The 13,465-nt window shown below is 54.5% G+C and overlaps 1 long non-coding RNA gene across 1 annotated transcript; it reads right to left on the bottom strand.

Annotated features, from left to right (window-relative positions):
- Window positions 1-540: 540 nt before the first annotated feature.
- On the bottom strand, window positions 541-2,805 carry LOC119308829. Its single transcript, XR_005150319.1, has 3 exons — window positions 2,178-2,805; window positions 914-2,067; window positions 541-839 (listed from the first exon to the last, which is right to left on the bottom strand). It is a non-coding gene; the product is annotated as an uncharacterized LOC119308829 (long non-coding RNA).
- Between the last annotated feature and the right edge of the window lie 10,660 nt (window positions 2,806-13,465).

Genomic DNA, 13,465 nt, shown 5'->3' with positions numbered 1-13,465 from the left:
TGCACGACGTGCTATGCACGAAGGAGTGGGAGTGGTGGCATAGCATACCAGAGGAGGAGAGCGTGGTGTGCTACACTCTGGGTAAAATAGTGGATGGTCCACGCCAGGGGTGAGGACGTTGGAGGTTACCTTGACCCAATGCTCGCCTACACCTACCTCATTAGTGGGAGCGACATGCCTCTTTTTTGTGATAGACTAGATCGTTGATGGCGCGCGTTGCTGCGCCCATCCATTTTTTCAATAGAATGATTGTTATTGGTGGCATGAAATATAGTAATTAACCAAGTTTCTTGCAATTTATGGAACTGGTAATTAATGGAAAAGATGCTATAGATAGATCTCCATCTCAAAAGACAAAAGAATAAACATTCGTTTGGTGGAATAGATATCCATCGTTCAACTTTCTTTGCATATAAAAAAACATCACTTCCCTTTGTCTCGTATGATGCTAGAATACCTTCATACCTGATGGTTTACAGAAACTTTGGTGTAAGAAATAATTTACTGGGTGAATAGTGGAAAATGAAAAAGTACATGATCTGATGTTTTCAAGCTCTCAATAAATGGATATGCTCAGCAGCGGATGAAAAAAATCACAAAGCCAAAGCCAACACAAGCCATAGGAAAAAGTCGTGTGCTCACCTTCATTCCTGGAAGTTAAACAAGATAAAGAAAATGTGCAATATAATTGTTTTTGCACGAGATGTTCCACTCCTAATCCTAATCGACTACATAATGAACTCCTTTTGCATAAATGATTCCGCCTTCTAGTATATTTGGGTTGCCGGAATCTCTCAAGATGAAAGCTTGAAGCATGATTCTGAAATATAGAGACACACCTACACCACAAGCAGTAGCAAAGTTTCAATGCCACCCACGATACCAAAAGAAGTTAAGGTAGATAAACACTTACATGTCTATTAGGTGAATTCTCCATAACCTTGTGGATGTATTTATTAAGCAGTAAGATAGTTGGCATTTTCCATTATGTCCATCCTGAAGTCATAGATCTATCACAACAAAATGCAACTGAACTATATAAAGCATAGCAGAAGAAAATAAATTAGTACAGCTATTAAGTTTATCGGTTAAATTATCATGACAAAATTCCATGTAAGATGAGGCATAAACTTTTATATCAAACTGAAACCACCCTTTTAAACATTTTGTTGACGAAGGACAATTTTTATTGTGTGGACGATAGCTTTATATATTTTACACGCTTCCAATTAATCATGTTGATGACATTTTTGAAAACGGACAAAGACAAGGAGAGAAGTGAGGATGCTAATAAGGCAAACCAGGATAAAGCAATAATGGAGAGAATATATAAACTCACTTGTAACTTGTGACATAGATCTTACAGTGGAGAGGCCAGTTCTACATGACTGGCCATGGAGCGAGAGCATGTGTACTCTTAATGCTACGGCAGGGACGCAATGAATCTTTTTTTAAGAGCAAGCAACAAAGTTACACTGAAATCTCAGCAAAATAAGGCACCTATGACTCACCCTGTCAACGTTAACACTATTATAGGCGATGAAGTTTCACCGGGAGCGCAACATTTGTTCAACAGAAATACTGCTTCTCGTTCAACTGGTCTGACACCAACCTGCCAATCATCCTAGCTGGATGCTACCATCAAGTGAGTATGTGCATGCACGGCTGGACTGTCAAATATGTAAAACATTCACCACTGTCGTGGAGAGTTTACTCCTTTGTGATGCTTGCGGAGAGAGGTATACACTTAAATTGCCTTCAATAGTATGGGATCAAAGGCATGTCTAATGCAGATTGGTATTGCCCAACATGTGTAATGTATAGTAAGGGCAAACCTCTGCCTCCAAAATATGGCAAGATTTCAAGAAAAAATATTGCACCAAAGGCTAGTGGTGTCACTTTTCTGGGAGGTTCAGAAAACCCACGCACAAAAGATAATAGTGAAAAAGTGGCAACAAACAGAAAGTTCCATCAAGCAGAACTCCAATGAACCTGATAGGTCTGTATGTAACTGCGACATATTGGCCTTAGGCACTGCTAGTTCATAAGCACAATCGGCCTCTGCTTCTGAACATCAAAAGGGAAACATTTAATATACTGACACTTTGTCTAAACAAAAGGAAGGATATGGCCCATCTTAAGAGGCGTAAGTACAAAGAGCAAAATATTGGTGTTACCTGTCCAAAGAGATTTGAGATTACCAACACCAAAAAATTCCAGTACGAAGCTACAAAATGAAATCAATCGAGCACCGCTAGCATGAACATCACCTGTATGCACAAATTTTTTGTATGAGAGGACATCAAGAAAATGTAATTGCTTTGTGCAAAAATGAATCATACATGAACTGAAAACCAAAATAAGGAAATACAGGGAACCCTGCCCGGCATGATTGTTTTGCTGCCGGAGTAGAGAGGGTGAGCGACCAGAGGAGGAAGCATATATAGATGTACCGCTCGACAGCGGAAAGAATTGGCACATCAATCGCCATGAATGAGCGTTGAGAAACTGAGGTATGATTGCGAGCAGTTTCCGGCAGATGAGGCGCCGGCCATTATCGCCCGCGGCGCTGGATCCCCTCGCGCGCGCGCCTCCTCTTCCCGTGTCCCCCCCTTTCCACTTCCCAATCGGATGGACCGCCTCGGCAGGATCGACCCGCGCACAATTCACCCGCATCCCGCGCGCCGCTGTGGATCCCGTCGCTTGTCGGCTCCCCTCGGCCCTCGCGCGGCTCGGCTCGGCTGGCTCGGTGGCCCTAGATCCCCTCGCGCACCTCCTCTCTCCGCATCCCTCTCGAGTCTGGAGCGAGCAGTTTTTTCATGGACAAGGGAGACCGCAGCGATGGTTAAATGGGTTGTATCCTGCTCAAATGGGCTTGCCGCTCGCAGATGGCCCAAAACACCACAGGCCTTCATTTTGGCCTCTGGAGCAGCAGCCCACAGGACAGCTGGGCTAGATTACAGACATTGCGGGACAGAACGTTTTTTCACACGAGATCTCACGGCCAGGAACTCCCGGATCATGAAAACGGACGGACGAAAATCTAAATCGTTGTGAGGGCTCGCTTTAGGTGCGGTTATACTGTCCTTAATGTCATTGCCGCCAAGGTTGGCTAGCGGGCTAGGAATGGTGGGCAGGGGATGGCAAGCAACGACGGGGGACGAAAATGTTGGGAGGGTGCAAAGGTCGGGATGAGGTTCGGGTGGCGGTGGGGAGGACACTGGGATGGTAACCGCGGTGGCGAGGTTCAGGTAGGACAAGAATGGGTCGGGGCGGTTGGGGTCGATTGCGGTAGCAAAAGCGGCGAAAGCGCAGGCAACGGCGACGATGGTTGGACGAAAGTTAGTTGTGCATTTTGACCAAAATTTCTTAAGATTAATTGCTCATTTATCATGCATATTCAACCATCATTATGCTATTTTATCTCTCCCATCAATCGAGGGGGTCTATCGAGTTAATCCAGGGTGATTCTTATTCAATAAAAAATTGGGCATAACTGATTGTGACCCAAGAAAAGAAGGGGGCGAATTAACCATGTGGAGGTGTGTATCCGACAGATCTTTCCTTGGTAGATTAGCTCGGACTTGGTCGTAGTTCGTCTACGTTCGTGTGTTTTTGGGTTGGATCCTTCTGATCAACGTTACTCTTCAACGGCAAAGGTTGTTGTTTTGGTGCGCCAGTCCTATGGGCCTTAACTCGACGACTTCCCGACTGTCTACTACAACAAGTTTTGCCAGGCTCCGACGAGGGGGGAGGGGGCGAGGACGATCACAACGGCGCGCCTTCGGCTCGCTTCAGTGCTTGTAGTCGTCGCTAGGTGATCTACGGATATGGGTGTAATTATTATTATTATTTATGTTCGTTGTACTAGATTGAAGATGAATAGATTGAAAGTTTCCCTAAAAAAATATGTGATTGAGTATGACGTCACATGTTAGCATATACTGGTAGTGATCTTGTAGTGATTTGCTACGGTGGTGCTACCCAAGCAAAGTGATACCAGTTTGCACGCAATCGTGCATATTTTCAAGATGACAACCATAGAGCTAATCCTCGTGTTATTATAAGTTCATCGTTTCTTGAATATTAAAGCTACGTAAGGATTGATAGCAACAAATAAAGTTGCAATAGAAAAGGTGATCCCTAACCACCTCGTTGATTATACTTTTAAATCCTTCATCTTCTTTCAACTGGGGTCATCTCTGGGGAAGAGGAAAGATAGGCCAGTGCCCGGAGTGGTGCTAAACAAGTTTAAGGCAATTCACTCCTTCAACGACACTGGCATTGTACATGCCGCTCATAGTCATAGAGGTGAATGTATGTGCGTATATATGAGCGTCTGCATCTGTACTATGTTTAAAAAAGCACTAGACCCTGAAACGTCTCGCCCGAGCCGCTCCCGAGGGCGGCAGGGCGAACCCTAGCCGTCGCCGGACCACCCCTCTTCCTCACCTCCTCTCCTTCTCGTCGCCACTGGAGGGCGCCGCCGGGCAAAGCCCGGTCGGCGTCGACGGCGGCGGGGTCTCCTGGCCCCCCTTCCCTGTTGCTCACGGCGCGGGCGCGACAGCTTGGCAGGGACGCATCGCTCGCGCGGGGCGGCGCGGCGGTGACCCGGGAGGCCGTGCTGGTGGTGCGGCCTGCCGGAGCGGCGGCGGCTGCGCGGAAGGATGGGCGGCTGGCGAGGTGGAGATGGCGGGGTCGGCTCCTCCTACAGGCGTTGTCGGTCGGTCCAGATCCCTTGTCGGCCATCTCGGGCTGCGGCAGCGTGGGCCGGAGGGCGCTCTGCCTTGGCGGGTTGTTGCTTCGGCGAGGCTGCGGAGCCGCCTGCTGCTGCTGCCTAGCGGCGGGCGGGGCTCCAGGGGCGACACGCCTGGTGGCGGCCGTGGTCCAGATCTGACCATGGGCTGCAGCGGGCGGGTCCCGATGGACCCCTTCTCTTCGGGCCATGGCTCGGCCTCCTTCTCCTCTCGGTCGGGGTTGGAGGCGGGCTGGTTCTGGTGGAGGTGGGGGCGTGCCGGCCAGATCTGATGCGAGTTTTCCGGCAGGCGGCACGGGTTGGGCAGCGACGGGGCGTGGCCGCTGCTCCGGCCGTGGGCGGCGGCTTGGGGAGGTCTCGATGATGGCCTCCCGGTGTCGTGGCGGCTCCACGGTAGCTCGACGGATCTGTTCGCGGCAGCGGCCGGCTTCTCGGCGTCGTCTCGTCTGCGGTCGGGCCATTTCGGTCTTCACCCCATCTCCTCGTCGCCATGGCGTTACTCCCATCAATGGGCTGGCCTGTTATGACTGGCATGTTAGGGGCTTAGCCCAGTTAGTTGTGGACCAGTCTATCTTATCATTATTAAGGGCTTAGCCCAATTATCATTATTAGGGGCTTGGGAGTCAAGTAAACCTCTTTTTATAAGGAGAGAAGATGTATCAATCTAATCAAATAAAGAAGCAATCATAATTGCTCGGCTTCCTTAGGGAGATGGGAGACCTAACCCTACCCGCCTCCTTCCCTGCGCCATCTTCCTCTCAGCCGCCGCCTCCTCGCGCACGACGGCGCCCAGCAGCCGGCGGCCGCGAGTTCGCCTACGACCAGCTCCCTCCTTCCCCTAAAACCTTCAGCCTAGACCCGATAGAACCCTAGTTTCTATCAGTTTGGTATCAGATAGCTCAGTTCCGATCATGTCTTCGCCGCCGCCCACCCCGTCGCTTCCACTGCCGACCGGCACCACCGTGCCGCTGCCAATCTCCATCGCGTCGCTGCCCTTCCCGTCCGCGCCGCTGGTCGCATCCTCCGGCGCCGCCACCGCCTAGATGTCGGCGCCCTCTGCCGCACCACCGGCCGCCGCCTACACCCCGGAGGAGATCACCGGGGTCCTCAACGACCTCGTCGCAGCCGTCCAGGGGATCCGGCTGTACCTAACCAGTCCTTTCGGGAAGCCGCCGCCCCTGCTGCTGACCGCCGCCATCGGGCCGCCGGCCCTACCGTGGTACTCGCCGCATTAAGGAGCATCCGCGGCGTTCGCTCGGACACAGCTGCAGCTGCCGCCGCCGCCCGTCGTCGCCCCGCAGTGGCCGCAGTGGCCGCTGCCCTCCCCGTCCACGGACGCGCCTCCAGCGTCCATCGCCGCCCTCGCGCCGCCGTGGCAGCCGCCGCACCAGGCGGCCTTCGCCGCGCTCGCCGGGCCACTGCAGCAGCCGCTGCAGCTGCCATCCATCGCCACCACAGCCCAGCCCTGGCTACAGTGGCAGCCGCTCCTGGCGGTCTCCACCGCGCCCGATGCTCCACCGCAGCCGCTGCCCGGCGCAACACCGCAGCAGCCGCTGCAGCTGCAGCAGCCACCACCGGTCAGCTCTGGCCCCACATCGATCGCGACGGCGGGAGTTACGCTCCACCAAGTCCGGTTCCCGTCCTTGTCATCCCCGCTACCGGCTTGGTTGACCGAGTCGTCGTCTCAGCTGGTCTACACGATGGCCTCGGGACCACCACACGTGCCGTCACAGTAGGCGCAGTACGGCGGATCCTCCAGTTTTGCAGGTCCCTACTTTGGCCTCGACGCGACGCAGTTCCACGAGGGCCCCCTTCTGATCACCGACCGAGCATCCTTGCTCCGCACCGCTGAGCCATACCTCCATGGCGATCATACCCAGACGGAGCCACGCTTCGCCGCGCTCGCCTTCGCCACCTACGACGGTGCCGAGAACCCCCTCAACTGGCTTAATCAGTGTGACCAGTTCTTCCGGGGGCAATGTACGCTCGCGTCGGACCGCACATGGCTCGCTTCATATCACCTCCGAGGCGTCGCATAGACTTGGTATTACGCTCTCAAGCAGGGCGAGGGCGGCATGCCTCCATGGGAGCGTTTTCGCGAGCTCTGCCTGCTTTGCTTCAGGCCGCCGATACGCAGGAGCCCGCTGGCGGAGTTGGGCCGTCTTTCCTTCACCTCTACGATGCAGGACTTCACCGACCGCTTTCAGGCCCTGGCGTGCCACGCGCCCGGCGTGACGGCTCGCCAGCGGGCTGAGCTCTTCGTCGACGGTCTGCCAGATCATATCCGCGTGGACATGGAGCTGCAGGGACCCCCAGGACCTCCAGATGGCCATGTACTACGCCCGCACGTTCGAGCGCCGCGCGGTGGCCATCCAGCAGGCATCATCGTCCCGGGCCGCTGGGCCGCCACCCTGGCCGGACATTCCCATGCAGGGTCGACCTGGTCAGGCTTCTGCGGCACCCCTCGCCGCGACCGCGGCGCGCCCGTTCTTTCGGCTCACCCCGTCCACGCAACTCGAGTGTCACCGCCAAGGGTTGTGCTTCAACTGCGACGAGCCCTACGTGTCTGGCCATGTCTACCCGCGACTCTTCTACCTGGAGGCTGTGGACTACACTGAGGAGGCCGCCGCTGCCGCCGGGCTCGGCAACCTGCCCGCCCCAGCTGCCACGGAGGTGTTTGGCGACGGTTGATCACCTCGAGGAGTTCCGCAAGCGCTTCCCCACCTTCCAGCTCGAGGACGAGCTGTTTGTGAAGGCGGGGAGAAATGTTATGACTGGCATGTTAGGGGCTTAGCCCAGTTAGTTGTGGCCCAGTCTATCTTATCGTTATTAGGGGCTTAGCCCAATTATCGTTATTAGGGGCTTGTGAGTCAAGTAAACCTCTCTTTATAAGGGGAGAAGATGTATCAATCTAATCAAGTAAAGAAGCAATCATAATTGCTCGGCTTCCTCAGGGAGCCGCGAGACCTAACCCTAGCCGCCTCCTTCCCTGTGCCATCTCCCTCTCAGCCGCCGCCTCCTCGCGCACGACGGCGCCCAGCCGTCGCCGGCCGCGAGTTCGCCTACGACCAGCTCCCTCCTTCCCCTAAAACCTCCAACCTAGACCCGGTAGAACCCTAGTTTCTACCAGTTTGGTATCAGATAGCTTAGTTCCGATCATGTCTTCGCCGCCGCCCACCCCGTCGCTTCCACTCCGACCGGCACCACCGTGCCGCTGCCAATCTCCATCGTGTCGCTGCCCTCCCCGTCCGTGCCGCTGGTCGCATCCTCCGGCGTCGCCACCGCCCATATGCCGGCGCCCTCCGTCGCACCACCGGCCGCCGCCTACACCTCGGAGGAGATCACCGGGGTCCTCAACGACCTCGTCGCAGCCGTCCAGGGGATCCGGCTGTACCTAACCAGTCCCTTCGGGACGCTGCCGCCCCTGCTGCTGACCGCCGCCACCGGGCCGCCGGCCCTACAGTTGTACTCGCCGCATCGAGGGGCCTCCGCGGTGTTCGCTCGGACACAGCTGCAGCTGCCGCCGCCGCCCACCGCCGCCCTGCAGTGGCCGCAGTGGCCGCTGCCCTCCCCGTCCGCAGACGCGCCTCCAGCGTCCATCGCCGCCCTCGCGCCGCCGTGGCAGCCGCCGCACCAGGCGGCCTTCGCCGCGCTCGCCGGACCACTGCAGCAGCCGCTGCAGCTGCCATCCATCGCCACCACAGCCCAGCCCTGGCTGTAGTGGCAGTCGCTCCTGGCGGTCTCCGCCGCGCCCGACACTCCACCGCAGCCGCTGCCCGGCGCAATACCGCAGCAGCCGCTGCAGCTGCAGCAGCCACCGCTGGTCAGCTCCGGTCCCACATCGACCGCGCCGGCGGGAGTTCGCTCCACCAAGTCCTGTTCTCGTCCTCGTCGTCCCCGCTCCCGGCTTGGTTGACCGAGTCGTCGTCTCAGCCGGTCTACACGATGGCCTCGGGACCACCGCACGTGCCGTCACAGTAGGCGCAGTATGGCGGATCCTCCAGTTCCGCAGGTCCCTACTTTGGCCTCGACGCGACGCAGTTCCACAAGGGCCCCCTTGTGATCACCGACCGAGCGCCGTTGCTCCGCACCGCTGAGCCATACCTCCACGGCAGTCCTACCGAGACGGCGCCATACCCCCACGGCGATCATACCCAGACGGCGCCACGCTTCGCCGCGCTCACCTTCGCCACCTACGACGGTGCCGAGGACCCCCTCAACTGGCTTAATCAGTGTAACCAGTTCTTCCGGGGGCAACGTATGCTCGCGTCGGACCGCACCTGGCTCGCTTCATATCACCTCTGAGGCGTCGCACAGACTTGGTATTACGCTCTCGAGCAGGACGAGGGCGGCATGCCTCCATGGGAGCGTTTTCGCGAGCTCTGCCTGCTTCGCTTCGGGCCGCCGATACGCAGGAGCCGGCTGGCGTCTTCCCTTCACCTTCTACGGTGCAGGACTTCACCGACCGCTTTCAGGCCCTGGCATGCCACGCGCCCGGCGTGACGGCTCGCCAGCGGGCTGAGCTCTTCGTCGGCGGTCTGCCAGATCATATCCGCATAGACATGGAGTTGCAGGGACCCCCAGGACCTCCAGACGGCCATATACTACGCCCGCGCGTTCGAGCGCCGCGCGGTGGCCATCCAGCAGGCATCACCGTCCCCGGCCGTTGGGCCGCCACCCTGGCCGGACGTTCCCACGCAGGGTCGACCTGGTCAGGCTTCTGCGGCACCCCTCGCCGCGACTGCGGCGCGCCCGTTCTTTCGGCTCACCCCGTCCACCCAACTCGAGCGTCGCCGCCAAGGGTTGTGCTTCAACTGTGACGAGCCCTATGTGCCTGGCCACGTCTGCCCGTGACTCTTCTACCTGGAGGCTGCGGACTACACTGAGGAGGCCGCCGCCGCCGCCGGGCTCGGCGACCTGCCCGCCCCAGCTGCCGCGGAGGTGTTTGGCGATGGTTGATCACCTCGAGGAGTTCCGCAAGCGCTTTCCCACCTTCCAGCTCGAGGATGAGCTGTTTGTGAAGGCGGGGAGAAATGTTATGACTGGCATGTTAGGGGCTTAGCTCAGTTAGTTGTGGCCCAGTCTATCTTATCGTTATTAGGGGCTTAGCCCAATTATCGTTATTAGGGGCTTGGGAGTCAAGTAAACCTCTCTATATAAGGAGAAAAGATGTATCAATCTAATCAAGAAAAGAAGCAATCATAATTGCTCGGCTTCCTTAGGGAGTCGGGAGACCTAACCCTAGCCGCCTCCTTCCCTGCGCCATCTCCCTCTCAGCTGCCGCCTCCTCGCGCACGACGGCGCCCAGCCGCCGACGGCCACGAGTTCGCCCATGACCAGCTCCCTCCTTCCCCTACAACCTCCGGCCTAGACCCGGTAGAACCCTAGTTTCTACCACGGCCCTCTCCCAGCTGTGGTCCACCGCTCGTCTCGCGCCCCGGTGCTGCAGGACCGAGCTTGTCCCGCGCCCGATGCAGCAGGACCGAGCTCATCTCGTGCACGGTGCAGCAGGACTGACCTCGTCCCCCTCTCAATGCTGTAGGACCGAGCCTTGGAGTGCATGGTTCCCTTCTTGAAGGTGTCGCCTTGGAGTGCATGGTTCGTCATATGTAGCTTCATCTCTGTGTGGTAGTGCTAGGGATGGTGTTGATGCGCTCAGCGCCTTTGTATCCTGCCCTGGGTGTGTGCGTGTGTTGCGGTGGCGTGGCGTGTGTCTGTACTGGGTGCTTGTTGTTTGGTGCTTTATATATAAAGCGGGGCGAAAGCCTTTTTCGGTAAAAACGCACTAGCTGCTTTTCTGTTGGTCCTCTTGAGCGATATTTGTGTGTGGGCTATCTTAGTATTCTTTTTTTTTAAAACAATTTGAAACTTTATTAATTAAAAATAATTGTTACATCGTCTATCAAGAGAGTTACAAGATCTTCCATGGGCTCCTCTATCCAATCCCTAGTCATGGAACCTTTTGCTAATCGAGCAAGCTCATGAGCTACTTTATTCGCTTCCCTGTTACAATGTTCAAAACTAGTTTGAGGAAAATCACAGGCCATAAAAAAGCAATCCTCAAAAATCGCAGCAGCCGCTCCCGCAGACTATCCTCGGTTCTTCATTGTGTCGATGGCCTCCGTATTATCAGAATTGATGATTAGACGATTGCAGCCCGTCTTTTGTGCCAACGGTAAACCAAATCTGAGTGCTACCGCCTCTGCTATCAGGGCATCCGCACAGTACTGAATCCTCTAGTTACCACCTACTATGAAGTTTCCTTTGTCATCTCTGATAACAGCACCCGCTGTGCCTCTTAGCTGATCATGATCAAAAGAAGCATCCACGTTCAATTTAACGAAACCCCTAGGAGGTCTGCACCATCCTTCATTCTTTCTCTTTGCTTTAGGAGAGTGGGCATTTACATAGTTCGATGTTATAGCCCTAATCCCCATCGCGGTTTGGGACGCCTCTTGAGACTTACCCTAATGGACTAGTTTCCGTCTATTCCACCATAAATACCAAGCAGCTATAGCAATAAGTTCCCCTGCATTCCGGGAGCCCAAGATGGGTAGTTCACGATCAGGCATAAGGAGTAGGGATTCAAGGACTGCCTCTCCTGCACGATCAAAGATGCAGGCTTTTTTTACCACTTCATACAATCCCAAATGTTCCCACACTTCTTTTGCCTTCTGACACAGAAATAATATATGTTTCGTGTCCTCTGACCCGTCCAAACATGCTTGGCATATTGGTGGAGTTTTTATATGTCTGTTGGCCAATGTAACACGACACGGCAGAGTTTCGTGAAGCGTCCGCCAAATAAAAAAATTAACCTTCGCCGGACAAGCTAATTTTCAGATCTTACCCCAAATAGGATTGACCTTACTTCTACCCATGCCATTCGAGCATTCCAACTTCCTCCCATGTTGCTTATTCCATTCCTCCACATAAGCTGATCGTACAGTGAATAAACCGTTTGTTGTATAGCTCCAAGCAATAAAATCCGACATATTATGCATAGGGATCGGGATCGCTAGGACTCTACGGGCATCAATTGGCCATAGAGTTTATCTCGTATTGGCCATAGACTAAAAAATATGCTGGATTTTTCGACACTCACCATCGGGATTGCTAGGACTCTACGAGGCGGCACAGTAAGAGTCCAGAACCGCTCTAAGTGCCTCCGCATTCATTGCATTTGCTCGCATGAGGATCAATGAATCATCCGCAAATAATAGATTGGAAACTGAGGGAGCTTCCCTACTAACCTTTATGCCGGAGATATTTCCTCTCTCATCCGCATCTGCTAAAAGGGTAGTCAGGCCCTCCGTACATAACAGGAATAAGTAGGGTGAGAGGAGATCCTCCTGCCTTAGGCCTCTAGTGGGTTTGAAGCTATCGGTCTCTTCTGTATTAACCCGAATCCTGTACTCCACCGAGGACACACATTGCATAATCAAATTCACCCAGTTTTCTTTGAAACCCAACTTCACCAAAATTGCTTTTAAAAAAGACCATTCCACTCGGCTATCTTAGTATTCTTAGTTGGCCATCCCGACCCTGTAACTTTCTTTTTCATGGGCTCTTTTCTTTGTCGTACCTTGGTGTAAGACTTTGTTCACTTTGCGCTTTCGTTGGAGCCTTATTAACTTGCAGGGGACGCGGTACGGCACGACGATGGGGGTGGAACACCTCAGCCACAGGTCACCGTGATGCACAGGCCGTGCGCATGTTTACGATCACGGAACGTGCGACCGATGGTACGGGTGTAACTCAGTCAGTGCTGAAAAACTGAAGAGCGGACATTTGTCACATCTACTTGGATGTCGTTAATTTTAAGTTTGGATGCTGCTTGTGCCTTTGCTCTAAGGAACATCGCCAACTGTAGTGAGCTCCATATCTTGAGTTTGTAATACAGGGAGGCCCTAGTTGTGAAGCAAAATCTTGGAAGAATGCAAAGGGCACGCTACAAAGAAAGGAGGCGATAAAACAAGCAGGACCAACGATTTACAGCAGCTCAGAAAGCCCACGATCCGTAAACCCCGATGCAGGGTGGAGACAAAACGTCAATGCAGCTTCATGAAGAGGATCTCAAACGAGCCGATGCCATTTGAGCTCCAAAGTCCGTACCTAGCGACGTCACCGTGAAAGGTGGGCGCGCCAAACTTGATCCACTCCACCAATCACCATTAGCAATTTAGCATCATCGCTGCGCAGCAGATTATTATACGGCAGGGCTCAAGAGTCAAGGCTCCGCTGCGTGCGTCTACAAAGATTAGACTACTCTTTCTAGTGCCATCTACATTGATCAGCCATCAAGAATTGATTGGACTCTAGACAGGAGATCGCACGGCACGAGATCCTCGTGGCATCTCGTCCACGTTACTACTGCTCCTTCGGGAACCCCACGAGACCCTCGTGGCATCTCGTCCACGTTGGTGCTCCTTCCGGAAACCAGATTTTGGTTTGGCCGGCAGATATTGGCGCCATCGAAAGCCTCCAGGCCAGTGCAGGGATTCTAATACGCAAAAATGGCGGTCATCACTGGTGTTGTCACGTGTCCGAATCGCTCGACCCCAACCACCAACCCGGATGTGGCCATGTCGGATATTCCAAGATGCCCCCGGCGTTTGCTGCCCGTTGTCTGATCCCGCGAGAAACTCCATCCAAGTTGCTATAAATGGAGGTAAATCGTCCTCCTCAATCCTCATGATTGCAGGAGGA

Source organism: Triticum dicoccoides, chromosome 5B (genome assembly GCF_002162155.2).
Source record: "Triticum dicoccoides isolate Atlit2015 ecotype Zavitan chromosome 5B, WEW_v2.0, whole genome shotgun sequence".
NCBI classification, from domain to species: Eukaryota; Viridiplantae; Streptophyta; class Magnoliopsida; order Poales; family Poaceae; genus Triticum; species Triticum dicoccoides.
Note: the sequence above shows the minus strand (reverse complement) of the source record. Positions and strands in the feature narration are given on the sequence as shown.